The 13809-nt window shown below is 43.1% G+C and overlaps 1 protein-coding gene across 1 annotated transcript in view; it reads left to right on the plus strand.

Annotated features, from left to right (window-relative positions):
* The first annotated feature begins 7330 nt into the window (after positions 1–7330).
* Positions 7331–13809, plus strand: part of si:dkey-91i10.2 (uncharacterized protein LOC555224 homolog) — a 29543-nt gene continuing 23064 nt past the window's right edge. Inside the window, exon 1 of the mRNA XM_035523646.1 lies at positions 7331–7420. The gene's annotated coding sequence lies outside the window, so the exon portion shown is untranslated. The remainder of the gene's footprint in view (positions 7421–13809) is intronic.

Here is a 13809-nt window from a genome sequence, read left to right on the forward strand (position 1 = left end):
ACTTCTCTTTGTCTCTCTCTCACACTCTCACTCGCTCTTTCTTTTTGTCGTCAGTCTGATGTATTACTTTCCTATAAAAATAGTCTATTTAGTCCATTCTTTTCTTTCCCTCTGTGGGTGTCTCTCACATTCCTTCTGTGAAGAGTATTATATATTTATATCTAGTGCATATAACTTTTGACAGTGCCAGATAATGATAAGAGTTAGCTGTGAGATCAGGAAATTAAAACATCATCAGTATTCTCCCCCAGAATGGTTCATGCATTTAACCTTTAAACACAATCATTCCCATTTAACAGTCATTGTGTGAACTCATCAGTAACAAAGCAAACTTTCATGGAACCAAATACAAAAATGTCCACTCAATTGATCTCTTAGTTACATTTGTGCATACACTATGATACTTATAAATATAGTTATATCTATATGAATATACATATAATATATTTTATATGTATTATAATATATATGAAACCATCTCCAGCTCTATCCATGTAATTCCTGCCATCGGGCGAAAAAACGAGTTGCAGACAGACAAAAGTTCAGGTTAGTTCATTCACCAGACCTGTGAGAGCTGCCGTGTGACCCGTCTACTATCGGTCAGAATGACCAAACACATAATTATCTAGCAGTCACTCCTGCGCCCTTCAAACATGAGAACAAACCAAGAAACATCCAGCAATCTAATACTGAATACAGTCCAGTATCAAGCCCCACGCTGCAACTCATGTACCAGAACCATTACACCAGATCTGCTTCACTCCTGGAACGTTTTCCTGTGGCTTCCAGTCAGACTGCAATTCTGGAACACATATTTGTCTAAACACAAAATAAATCTATATGAACACAAAATAAATCTAGATCTATATGTCATACATGACATGTATGACTAAAACCTCTGATTTGCAAATAAAAAAAACCCAACTTTGTTCAAAGGATTACCAGTGTATTTGACATGCTTGCATGCTAATAAGTCCATCTGTAATTGGTATATTGGTGTTTGCACAGCTCTTGGTGTGAGTGGGAAGAAAGCTGAAAAGGTTAGGTAGAGGCGGTAAAGAGATTTGATAAACAGGAGTGTAATTTGATGTAACTGACTTCCCCTTAGGATGCACACAGTTGCTTCCCAGCAGAGATCCAGGCATCGTAAACCCAGCCAGTCATCCATGGCCAGAGATACTGCAGAACACTCTAGACCACATTCTAATTAGGAGAATTGTCTCTCATTGTCTGAGGCGGCCAGGCGAGACCCTGGCGCTTAGCATTCTTCTCCTGATGGGTTGAGGTGCACTGTGAAGTTTTGAGTCCAGGTAAAAGCTTGAGAAGAGACAGGAAAAGGCTGAAGTCACATCAGAGAACATTTCAACAATCTTTACTCCCCGAGTCTCAGCACGACTGTTATGGGATGGGGAGATTCCATGAGACAGAGGACAAAAAATGACAAAAAATTGCTGTTATGGAAAAAGCAAAACAAAACGAGGTACATTTCCTTGCCCATTCAAACAGGAATTTAAAAAATGTTGATCAAAGTCTACTTATGTTCAATATTTAACAAAATAATTTTTAATTAAAATTATTTTAGTTATATGTTAGATTTTGTTATTTGTTAATAACTATTTTAGATTTAGTTATATGTTTAAAAAAACAACTAAATGGTCAAGTAACTAAACCAGGAGTTTGTTAGAGATATTATCAGATGGGCTGCTTAGAATGCCACATTATCAAAAATGAAGATCAAAAATAAGAAAGAACGCGTTTTAATCAGTCTCTTGCAATAAAATGATAATAAGGCCATTAAGGCAATTCTTATAACCAGTAAATTTCACGTGTGATCGCGCGTGCATGAAAAAACATACATGTTCAGTGAGTATTTGGAGGGGTGGGGTTGATTAGGGTAGCGCTGAGCTGAGAAAGGAGAAAAAGAAATACCCCAAATTTGTTTTACTGATTTTGCAGCCTTTGGGGAACTATCCAACAAAATCACATTTCGAATGTTGTTCTGGAAGTTGGCAGAGGCAGCATATAATATTTGACCTGCTAAACCTGGTCCTTCAGGGAAATCTGAAAGCTTCAGAAACCTTATAACCAAATGGGATACAGGAGAAGGTCAAAAATTTTAAATGTAGTCAGATGCAACAAAGAATCTCATATCAATAAGATTTTAATCATTGCCACATTCTCTCCAGTGGCAGCTGGCAAGAAAATCCTGATTATTTAATACAGGATGCAGAACAATCATACACAGCTAAGCAGTGCAAAAAAACCTGTCCTGTACTGTATTAACAAATATGCAGTTTTTGCCATGTAGTTACCATTGCCTTGGTTCTGTTAGTCACCACCCATCCCATCTCTGTACTTATGGAAACCTGTCAAGGTTGTAAAATGGTAATTGGAGGTTGTCCTGAAACCCAGCACTGAGCAACCATGGTATTTGGGTCTTGGAGAGCGCAGAAAAGTGTCTTAGTTGTATTTTTTTCTTCTCCACCATGTTTTTCTTAATCTCCAGAGCTGTATTGGAGAATGCTCATGCATTAATGCACTGCTTCTGGCAGTCTGCGCTGTAAAACACACACACACAGACACAAACTCACTCAGACTCAGTGGAAAGTTACAAGATTTCCAGATGAGAGACAACATCTCTCTCACCTGAGGAAAAGAACAATAAAAAAGAAAGAAAAAAGATAAAACTATTGAAACACACAGATATCTTTAGCAAGCAGCCAAGGGCCCAAACACCTGTGCCAGCACCCGCCATTAACCATTAATAGGAGTGAGAAAACTGTATTGAGAGAGAACTTTGATTCATTTATTCAATTATTCATTCATTATCCATATAACCCTTATCCACCCATAGAAAAGCTGAGAACTTTGCTGTGGTGGAGATTACAGAATACTGTAATTTCTAAATTAAAATGAAAACCATAATTTTACAGCAAAGTGTTTCTTCCACAGTACACAAAACAGCAAGTCGCTCTTTGGCTGTGAAGGAGGGGACAGTGTTCATAGACACAGGAAGACATAAAGCTTCTCAGAGCGACAGCACTTCCTGTCAGTCTGATGATGAGGTTAGTCTTTATCTGCCCTAAATATTTCCATCTGTTACCAGAGTGGCAACAGTGTCATTCATCCTCCCTCTCTCTCTCTCTCTCTCTCTCTCTCTCTCTCTCTCTCTCTCTCTCTCTCTATCCTTCCGATAACCTTTCAGCAGGACCATCTAATTCTCCATGCTGTCTCCTTCACTTTGCGTCAGAGCAAGATTCAGCATTTTCATGTCCACTGAGAAAACACCTTTATTTAGAATGAAAAAACGCAATGTCACAGACCATCTAATCCTTTCTTTAATCCATTTAAGTTGAGTTGTTTTAAGAATAGGCTGTCAAAAGGACTTATTGTCAGTGATTTTCACAACTAATAGTCAGCAAAGTCAGTCATTAGTCAGTGCCTCTGTGTCTTATTAACATTAAAGTAAAGAGAACTGATTTTCATCTCAGTAAAGTGCTGTGCAAACCCATTCATTTGTACAGGGAAAAACATAGAGGACAACAAAAACAACCATTCTTTAAAATCGATCTATAAATGTTATTGTTAAGAGAGAATGGCATTTAAAATACATATTTATGCCTCATAAATCTTTTACCAGAGGCCACCTGGATCTCAGAGGAGCTGATTGTTAGCAGTGCTACTGTACATTCTAGAAGTGTTGCTAGGATACACATTGCCAGCAGAGTCAAGGAGAGTTCCACTGCCTCTGAGCAGCTACAATAGGAAACACACACACACACACACACACACACACACACACACACACACACACAAACACACACACACACACACTCACACTCACACACACACACACACACACACACTCACTCACTCACTCACTCACACTCACTCACACACACACACACACACACACACACTGTATACACACACACACACACACATACACACACACACACACACACTCATTCACACACTCTCATACACACACACACACTCACACACACACAAACACTCACACACACACACACACACACACACACACACACACACACACACACACACACACACACACACACACACACACACACTGTATACATACACAGCGAGTTTCAGTCTTTGTGATCATTGCAATTATGGTAATTAATATCATCCTAGCTGTCCCTGTAACATAGACAAGACACGTGTCTGATAGAGCAACACCTACTTTTTCCACTACAATCTCATGGGTCTCTCTTTAAAAAATAAAATAAAATAAAAATTCCGGCTTGGTGTTCATTTCAAGCACTTTAAGAACACATGTCTACCCAAAATGGGAGTGCATAGTTAGTGCATGTTTAAGCTCCTGCTTTCTAAAAATAGACCTTAACTACATTCCTAGATTCGTACCTTCATCGATTTTAACCAACCTTACTTGAACCAAATTTCTGACATATCTTAGACATGCAGGGTTGGCGGTGTTAGTACGGCTTTATCCCACACCCAAACAGACAGCCTGAGTCCCTTATGGCGGAGGGGTTAAAAAAATCACTTGCAGAATGGAAGTGTATTTATAGTACACAAGTGTAAACCCCCAGAACGTGTCCAAATGCATTTTATATATGGAAAAAGCTGATAAGAAAAGCTAATTTCACTCCATAATCTCCTACTTAAAGCTTTGTTTGTGGAAAATATTTCCTGATCCTGTTCCCAGTTTGGACATTAGGTGGACATATAGGCATCAAGGTGCTGCCACGGCAACTGCTGATTGGAACATTAAATGACCATTAGAGAACGAATGATAAGGTTTAATCCAGGAACAATGTTTTATAATACTAATACCATTTTACCTCTGTCTGCAACATGTTTTTTTCAGTAGGCAACTAAAGCATTTTGTAAATCACTCAGGACAGGAGCATCTGTAAAATTCCATAAATATAATATGTAAATTTAAACATGAAAGAAACCAGATGGCACTGCAAGATGAGTAGTTAGAGAAACAGACAACCTCTCCCCATCTACTCATGGTAAGAGGTGTTAATAAGAAACAGAAGGGTTAAGTGTTGCGGAACAGTTAAAATGTCTACATTTCCTCTCCAAGTTGTCAGTAATATCAGTTTGGTCAAATGGCCTATGGTCACTCTAACTCTCCAGTCCAATACACAAAAGCAAAATACAGTTACACATTATGATCAAGTTGGTATTGTGATAAACACTGTGTTTTTAATTAGAAGGTCAGAAAGATGAAATAATGATGGAGACAGCACCCTCTGCAGTTAAGAAGCTAGAATACGTGACAGGAACGTAAAGGCACCCTGCACAATTACAGGTAATAGCTATCCAAACACCATTAACCCACCAAGGCAAGCAAGCAAGGAAGCACACAAATAAACAAATTAAAAATAAGAATGATTAACAGACTCTTGGCAACATCCTTAGAAGTTCAAGCCACTGGGTCGAACACCACACCCTGTGTGAGTGAATTCCTAACTGTGGAGGTAGCGAGAGTGTGGGGCTGTGGCATGGCCCCATGTGCCTCAAACTCCACTCACTCCTACCCCAAGGGTAAACTCAGCACAGAACAAGCAGCGTTGCCGAGTTTGCTGATGACACAACAATTATAGCTTGCACCACTGCGAACGATGACACAGACCATAGGGAGAAGGTATATGCCATCGCAGTGTGATGAATCAAAAACCTGAATGAGTGAGCCAGCTTTAAGTTCTCCGGGCTCCACCTTTCTGGGAATCATTCGCTGACTCTCAGAAAGTCTTGCTACACAGGAACAATGATGTATAAACAATGTTTATGAAGAAGAAGACAAAGAAATTTTCAGAAAATTGGAATGTGGAATGTGGGCCAACCGCATTTCAGTCTAATGTGAGAGCCGCACTGGGTGTGAGTACAAGGCCCTATATGAGGAGATGGTATTGAGCCAGTGCATCACTGACACTTCTGTTCCAACCACACAGTACTAGAAAGGTCTAAGGAAGACCCGAGGCCTGACATTGCTGGGATGTATACTTGTACTAAATGTATTGCCTGTGCCACACATTTCACCAAAGTTCACACACACTATTTTATCATCCTGTTCCTGGATAGTGATACTGTCTACTATTGTCCCATGTTGTATTTTACTTACTTATCTGATATTGTTGTATGCTGTTATCATATTACACAGGAGAGGCAACGCAGAGTTGTAATGAAACAATATATTGTTGTACGTTATTATAATTTATGCCACAAGGGGGAAGCAGTGCTCTCATATGACTGTTGTTTTCACTTTGTTCTATTAAGCAATTAGTTTGGATTAATTCCGTAGCAGAATAACGGTTTACTGTAGTATTGAACGATTTAAGCACTAGATACAGATATTGAAAATGTGTTCACAGGACTCGTTCGCTCTTGTTGGTGACATAAGTGTTGTTCACCCGGCCCAGTTTAAGGTTTAAGGGCTAAAGGTTTCAGGGTTTAAGGGTTTATGCGTTTAAGGTTTAAGGGTTTAGGGGTTAAGGTTTAAGGGTTTAAGGGTTGTTTATGGGAGCGCTAGGGCCTGATGTCCACCGAGGCCACTTCAATGTAATGCAAGGTCATTCTTCGCTCTTCTCACTATATATTAGTCTATGTGAAGTAAATCGATAGGCCACAGAGTGGAAATCTGTTTAAAAAGTGCATTAAAATGATTGACTGGCTCTTTCAAAAAGTGCTGCTTAATTAAAAGAGCACATGTCGCTAAAGGCTTTGCTAGCCTATAGGGTGCAAGACAAAACCACTCGCCATTTAATGCTAATTAATTACATATTAATGAATTAATTAATCCACCACCCACTAGAGATTCCCAGCCCCGACTGTCCTACACCTGCTAATCATCGTCTGGAGGGGAACCAACTCTTGGACCGTGGTCCTGCTTTACTACTGCTCAAATCTCTGATTATGTACTGTTATTCTAGGAAGTTTTGCCAGAGGGGTGCCAGCGCCCATTATGACTCATTCCAGGCTGCCCCAGTGCTCCCATTATGAAAACCAGTGGAATGTAAATGCTGTAGATGCATTCAAATACGCAGCCGGTGATGCTGAGTCGTAGAGATACCGGACGCACGGAGACAAACCGCGTTAAACCGGGACGGCCGCCGTAGTGTCGTGATGTCTCTTTCTGGCCAATCCGGAATATCCATCTCCGTTTCCTAGGAAACCTAATGGCAAAACCTGATCTTACAGGCGCTCGAGCGTGACGTTGCCCGGTGGCATAGTGGGAAATCTGAGTGATACACCAGTTTATCTAGTTTACCCAGTTTACCCGTTTATCCATCGGTTGTAGGTGGAACACATGAGCTAACCGGGGCGATGAGGACGGCAGGCGGCTGCGTGCGCGGCAGCACGAGCTTCGCGCGGTCGGAGCGGAGCCAGCAGGTCGCGGGCTTAGCGGAACGTCGCGTGTAACGTAAGTGTCTGCGAGCCTCCGCGGTTCTCCCGTTATTGTCGGGAGTGCACGTGCATTTGCATCAAGCGCCGCGCGTCAGCGTGACCGCGTCTTTTGCCGTTCACGAGCTTCTTTCATTGCCTCTCATTTGGGATGATTGTAAAGTGCCCGGCGGGAGATTTTATTTAAGAAGGTGTCTAAAGAAAACGGCAGTATGCTCCATACCTTCATTCAGGAATGGACAGACTGTGATGTGAAGAGCCCACCGGTGCACAAAACGTCCCAGCTGCACAAATACACTACACGCACAAGTCGCTTTCCACAAACGAAATTTTCCGCAAGCAGATGCCCTGTGCGTGTTACTACAAAAGACTTTATCTCTTCGTCCTAGACCTAGTTTCCAAATTAGCTCACTCTCTCATAACAGAATAGCAGGGTAACAGGCTGTGGTTACAGTGCGACACTGATGGGCTTGACCTCTAAACGCGTCTGCATTAATGCACATGATTGCCTGTAGCTCCCACCTGGCCAGAGCAAGCAGGGGGTCACTGCTGCTGATGTACAAATGCACACTGGGGTGTAAATGTACTATATGTGGAGACCGGTTCTCACCGACACACCATGCCTTTATACGGCTTCTGGTAGCTTCTTTTAAATAATCAACAGTGTGTGAAGCTAAACTATACAGTAATCTGTTAATATAACAAATGGCCTGACAGGTTGCTGTAAATTCTGCTTTGTTTAAGAACTAAGGGGAGAGGACCTTTATATCCTATGATGACAGACACAATGAATATAGTCACTTTAGCTCAGAGAAGGAGCCAGAGAACTTTGAATTTTACTTTGAATATGTTGCCTCTCCCTTTACATCTCTGAGTGTACAGATCTGAAGAACAGAGATGGCTGGAGTTTCCACTGACTGAATGGAATCTCCAAAAGTAGCCCAAGAGAATTTGTGTTACCACATACACACTGTTTATGGTACTTTATTTTCAGACTTTTGTTTACTGTTGAGTGGCTTCTCTGTGCTATTTTCAGAGAATTAGGATGTCTGCTGAACTCAGGCTGGGTAATCTACATATATCTCTGTAGTTTTTAAGCAGAGAGCACAGTAACCTGATTCAATAGCACTAAAGTCAATGAGACATGGTCATTTAAACGTCTGCAGGAAAGAAAGCCAAAGACAGGAGTCCTGAAGCACTGCTCATCTGATGTGCACTTATAAACATTCTAATGGACTCTTTTAATTTAGGGCCAGACAAACTGTAGTTGTTTTCAATTAAATGATTGGATAAACTGGACATCGGTCTATTGAAGCCCTATTATATAAGCAAGGGTCATTAGAGGAGTCATTAAGTGATTACAGTTTATATTTCTTTCCTCTAATGCTTACTGGCCAGGCTATGCCAAAGTGCAGCTAATTTAAAGCATATCAGACATTTTTTTTCCTAAAGGTTATTGAGGAGAGGCTTAGACTTAGATTAGTACTATCCAGTGGACCTGGAGTATCTGAATAGCTATGGCAATATCATTATTGCCATAATATTTTTCATAGTTTCATTTTTAAATCTTTATTACCTCAGTTTTTACTCTTTCTTTCTTCAGTAATGAAAAAAAAAATGTTGCGGGCCCATATGTGAAAATTTAAATTTAATTATCTAACCATATTAGATTTTTTTCCATTCTGAACTAGATTTCATAGAAGACATGGTAGATGTTTAGACATGCAGTGTACCTATCAGTGATAAAAATGCTTGAAATGATGGATTGTTACCTTTGAGTGATTTTATTATAATCACCTTTGAGTGACATTTAACATTCATTTAAAATTCAAATCTACCAGTGGGGAAGCGTGTTTGACCATGTCATGGAAGGTCGTTATAGGTCACGGTCAACACAGTCCACAAGGCAGGTAATTGCTCTCTTATCTAGACTGAGTTCAGGGCTGAGTAACCTCAGCCAACTTGATCCCTGTGTGACCAACCAAATGCTAATTTTGTTATAGTGCATCAGACGCACCACTTTAACTGTCTTAATCTGATGATACTCTGTGTGTTTCCTTTGCTTTAGTTGGCTAACATGTGCAGCTGAGGTGTAAATAGCATGACTCAGTCCAGTCATGCTGTGTGCCACATCAGCTGACTGGGATGGCAGACGAGCCATTAGCTCATTAGCTGAGCTCATTAACACCGATTCTAAACTGACTTCTACCATCTTTGAACCGGACTTGCCCCAAGAGCATGTGTAGGAAGCGCAGCTACGGCTCGAGTTGGTTTAGCGAAGTTGGTGAACCGATCCTCTACAACAAACAAACACACAGTGCTATTAGCAGTGTGGTAGAGAGCTCTTATGAGCTTATTAATGCCTTAAGCTTCTTATCCTTGGTGATCGAGTCAATGCTAAAATATTAATGTGTCAGTATGTAATAGAATAACTTACCAGTTAATTTGTGCATTGTTTTAAATGAATGGCATTGCACAAATGGAACTGACTATCATAATAAATAAGTAATAGAAGAATGACTGAGAACTAATTAGATTCCTTGTTAAGACACTGAAAAGAGGATCACTGCAAGTGATGTCAGTAACATCCTTTTACTGAAAATAAATGATCAGCTAATTTTATAGTTTAAATCCAAGTAATTCAAGACATTTTCTTTCATTACATTATGCGAATAATGAGTACATGAGCTTGTTGTGTCAGTACCAGAGCATTACCATATTATCGTGATGGACACTTCACTACTAGTGATATAACAAGTTCATATTATGGATAATAAGTTTCATCAATACTTGAGAGAGTTTCAGTATCTGTCAAAAGTCTGACGGTGAATTTAGGATGCAAAATGTGAAGCGAATTCTTCTTGAGCTAAGACAGATGAACAGAAACAACACTCCTAGATGACACACACCTGAGGGACTGGACTGCCTTGTTCCTTTGCATTGTTGAATACCTCTTTTTGTTGGCCTAAATTCTCACTTGCTACCCTGGAGACAGTCTAACTATTTTTTTCCTGTAGTGAGGATGGCCACCTGTCAGTTGAATAGTCCCCATTGTGTCTGTTAAAAATAGCGCTGGCAAACACAGGGTGATAAATGACTCATATCTTTAACCCTCCCAATAACAATCATGTAAAGGACAGCAGACAAGTAGCAGACTGTGGCTGCATGACTGGGAAAAATTAAAATCTATTCAGCTTGGTTCCTTCATATCAATACCATTTTGACAGATGTCTTATCGTTTAGCAGAAAACATTTGTATTTCACAATGAAGTGATGTATGTTCGCAAGGTGTGTTAGATTGGTTGTTTCCTGATCTTTCAGTCATACATATAACTCATATGACGTTACAGCTGTCTCCTCAAGTAAGTCATATCCTTCATATCCTTTATATCTGTCATATCTGTAGCCTACATGAATAAATGCCATAACGTATTGGTTTGTGTTGGGTGAAGAAGAGCATCATTTTGTATGGCCTCTGTATCACTGCATGCAAGAAACAGGTTAGGCAGAATAGTTTTACGGTGGGATGAATATTAGAATAATATGCCGCCCTGTGGCTGACGGCTATAAGGTCACTTGACAAAAACGCTAATACCAGCACTTACCATCCACACTCTGTCAAACAAAGAGCCCACTGGGAGAAAATTCCAGATGCTAGAGTCAGCTTGCGCCTGCGTCCTGACTCCGGCTTCACCGGGAGCAGACGTGGTGCATTGGATCAATATCTTCTGGATGCAAAGCCAGCCACATGTCATGCCATTTCTCAGGGGCGGTTGCTGGACAGGTATTGCACATTAATGGCGGAGACACAGCCCAATAATTGTCACTTTGCACATTTGTATGGAACTTGTACGTGTGGTTTTCAGCACTTCATCACTTTTATAGCTGCACGGCACTACTTGTTCAACGTCTACAAGCACCTGGGAAGATGAACTTGTGCTGTAACGTAAGCGTGAGGGACATGATTTGCCTAATAAACATTTGACAGTATGTTTAGCTTCCTCTCCATAGCCCTGACTGTCTTGCTAATAACATGCAGATTAGACCCTATGCAAATTAAATCCATCAAAGCCTCATAGTTGAAGGTATTAGCATATTTCTGAACAAAGGGAATTAAAGAGCTTGTCTTAAACAATGCTTCTTTAGTCTGTCAGTAACTGTGTGACTTCAATACTGTAGCTGTCAAATATAGTCTGATATTGAAATCCTACCAAAGTCTGGAGGAGAACGTCGTGTATAAAAATCTTTTACTGTTTTTGTTGGCTCAAAAAGAGTAAATACACTGTGTGTGAGTTTAGCTGTCAAGCTCCCTCGCCAGCCCTCCTGGGTTTCGCTGGCACATTGTGTCCAATTATTAGCAAAGCTCAGTAGAGTAAATATGGTGATGCACATTGTACATCATGAAAACAGCTTCAAGCACCATGCCACCATGTCCTTGCCCATCCCAACCCAGAGGCCTGTTTGTGTAGATATTTTAGCCATGATGGAGACGGCTGTTATGTGCATGGTTCTGGCCTTGACAAGAGCCCGTTAGGTGCATGGTTCTGGTCTTGACGAAAGCCTGTTAGGTGCATGGTTCTGGCCTTGGCGAGAGCCCGTTAGGTGCATGGTTCTGGCCTTGACGAGAGCCCGTTAGGTGCATGGTTCTGGCCTTGGCGAGGGCCCGTGAGGCGCATGGTTCTGGCCTTGGTGAGGGCCCATGAGGCTCATGGTTCTGGCCTTGGTGAGGGCCCGTGAGGCGCATGGTTCTGGCCTTGGCGAGGGTCCGTTAGGTGCATGGTTCTGGCCTTGGCAAAGGCCCGTTAGCTGCATGGTTCTGGCCTTGGCAAAGGCCCGTTAGGTGCATGGTTCTGGCCTTGGCGAGGGCCCATTAGCTGCATGGTTCTGGCCTTGGCGAAGGCCCGTTAGGCGCGTGGTTCTGGCCTTGGCGAGGGCCCATGAGGCGCATGGTTCTGGCCTTGGCGAGGGCCCGTTAGGTGTGTGGTTCTGACCTTGGTGAAGGCCCGTGAGGCACGTGGTTCTGGCTTTGGTGAGGGACCGTGAGGCGCGTGGTTCTGGCCTTGGTGAAGACCCGTGAGGCGCGTGGTTCTGGCCTTGGTGAGGGCCCATGAGGCGCGCGGTTCTGGCCTTGGCGAGGGTCTGTTAGGTGCATGGTTCTGGCCTTGGCAAAGGCCCGTTAGCTGCATGGTTCTGGCCTTGGCAAAGGCCCGTTAGGTGCATGGTTCTGGCCTTGGCGAGGGCCTATTAGCTGCATGGTTCTGGCCTTGGCGAAGGCCCGTTAGGCGCGTGGTTCTGGCCTTGGCGAGGGCCCATGAGGCGCATGGTTCTGGCCTTGGCGAGGGCCCGTTAGGTGTGTGGTTCTGACCTTGGTGAAGGCCCGTGAGGCACGTGGTTCTGGCTTTGGTGAGGGACCGTGAGGCGCGTGGTTCTGGCCTTGGTGAAGACCCGTGAGGCGCGTGGTTCTGGCCTTGGTGAGGGCCCATGAGGCGCGCGGTTCTGGCCTTGGCGAGGGTCTGTTAGGTGCATGGTTCTGGCCTTGGCAAAGGCCCGTTAGCTGCATGGTTCTGGCCTTGGCAAAGGCCCGTTAGGTGCATGGTTCTGGCCTTGGCGAGGGCCCATTAGCTGCATGGTTCTGGCCTTGGCGAAGGCCCGTTAGGCGCATGGTTCTGGCCTTGGCGAGGGCCCATGAGGCGCATGGTTCTGGCCTTGGCGAGGGCCCGTTAGGTGCGTGGATCTGGCCTTGGTGAAGGCCCGTTAGGTGCATGGTTCTGGCCTTGGCGAGGACCCGTTAGCTGCATGGTTGTGGCCTTGGTGAAGGCCCGTTAGGTGCATGGTTCTGGCCTTGGCGAAGGCCCGTTAGGTGCATGGTTCTGCCCTTGGCGAGGGCCCGTTAGCTGCATGGTTCTGCCCTTTGGAGAGGGCCCGTTAGCTGCATGGTTCTGCCCTTGACGAGAGCCCGTTAGGTGCATGGTTCTGGCCTTGTTGAGGGCCCGTGAGGCGCATGGTTCTGGCCTTCGCGAGGGCCCGTTAGCTGCATGCACCTAATGGGCCCTCTGTCTATTTCACAGAGACCACGAGCTCCCAGAGGCTCCTTGGCTTTATTATGTACTTTCTTTCAACGAGGGTCACTCTCCAGACTGAGTGGTCTCGGCCTGGAAAAGCACTGTGGATGTGGCCTATTTGTTGAGACAATTATCAGCTCTGTGTATATATGATCTGTGAGGCTGGCTAGCATGCTCTGCCCAGTTATTCAGCTGCATGCTCTCCTCCTATAGACAATGGTAGTATAAAATTGAGATTCATGGGATGGGTATTGTACCTCTCCTATGTTCCACTGGGGTTCTCCATTGGTATTGTTTGTGCTGTTGGATGTTTGCCATGATTCATCCCCTCTTCCCATGTATGAAC

This window comes from Electrophorus electricus, chromosome 2, assembly GCF_013358815.1.
Source record: "Electrophorus electricus isolate fEleEle1 chromosome 2, fEleEle1.pri, whole genome shotgun sequence".
Taxonomy (NCBI): Eukaryota; Metazoa; Chordata; class Actinopteri; order Gymnotiformes; family Gymnotidae; genus Electrophorus; species Electrophorus electricus.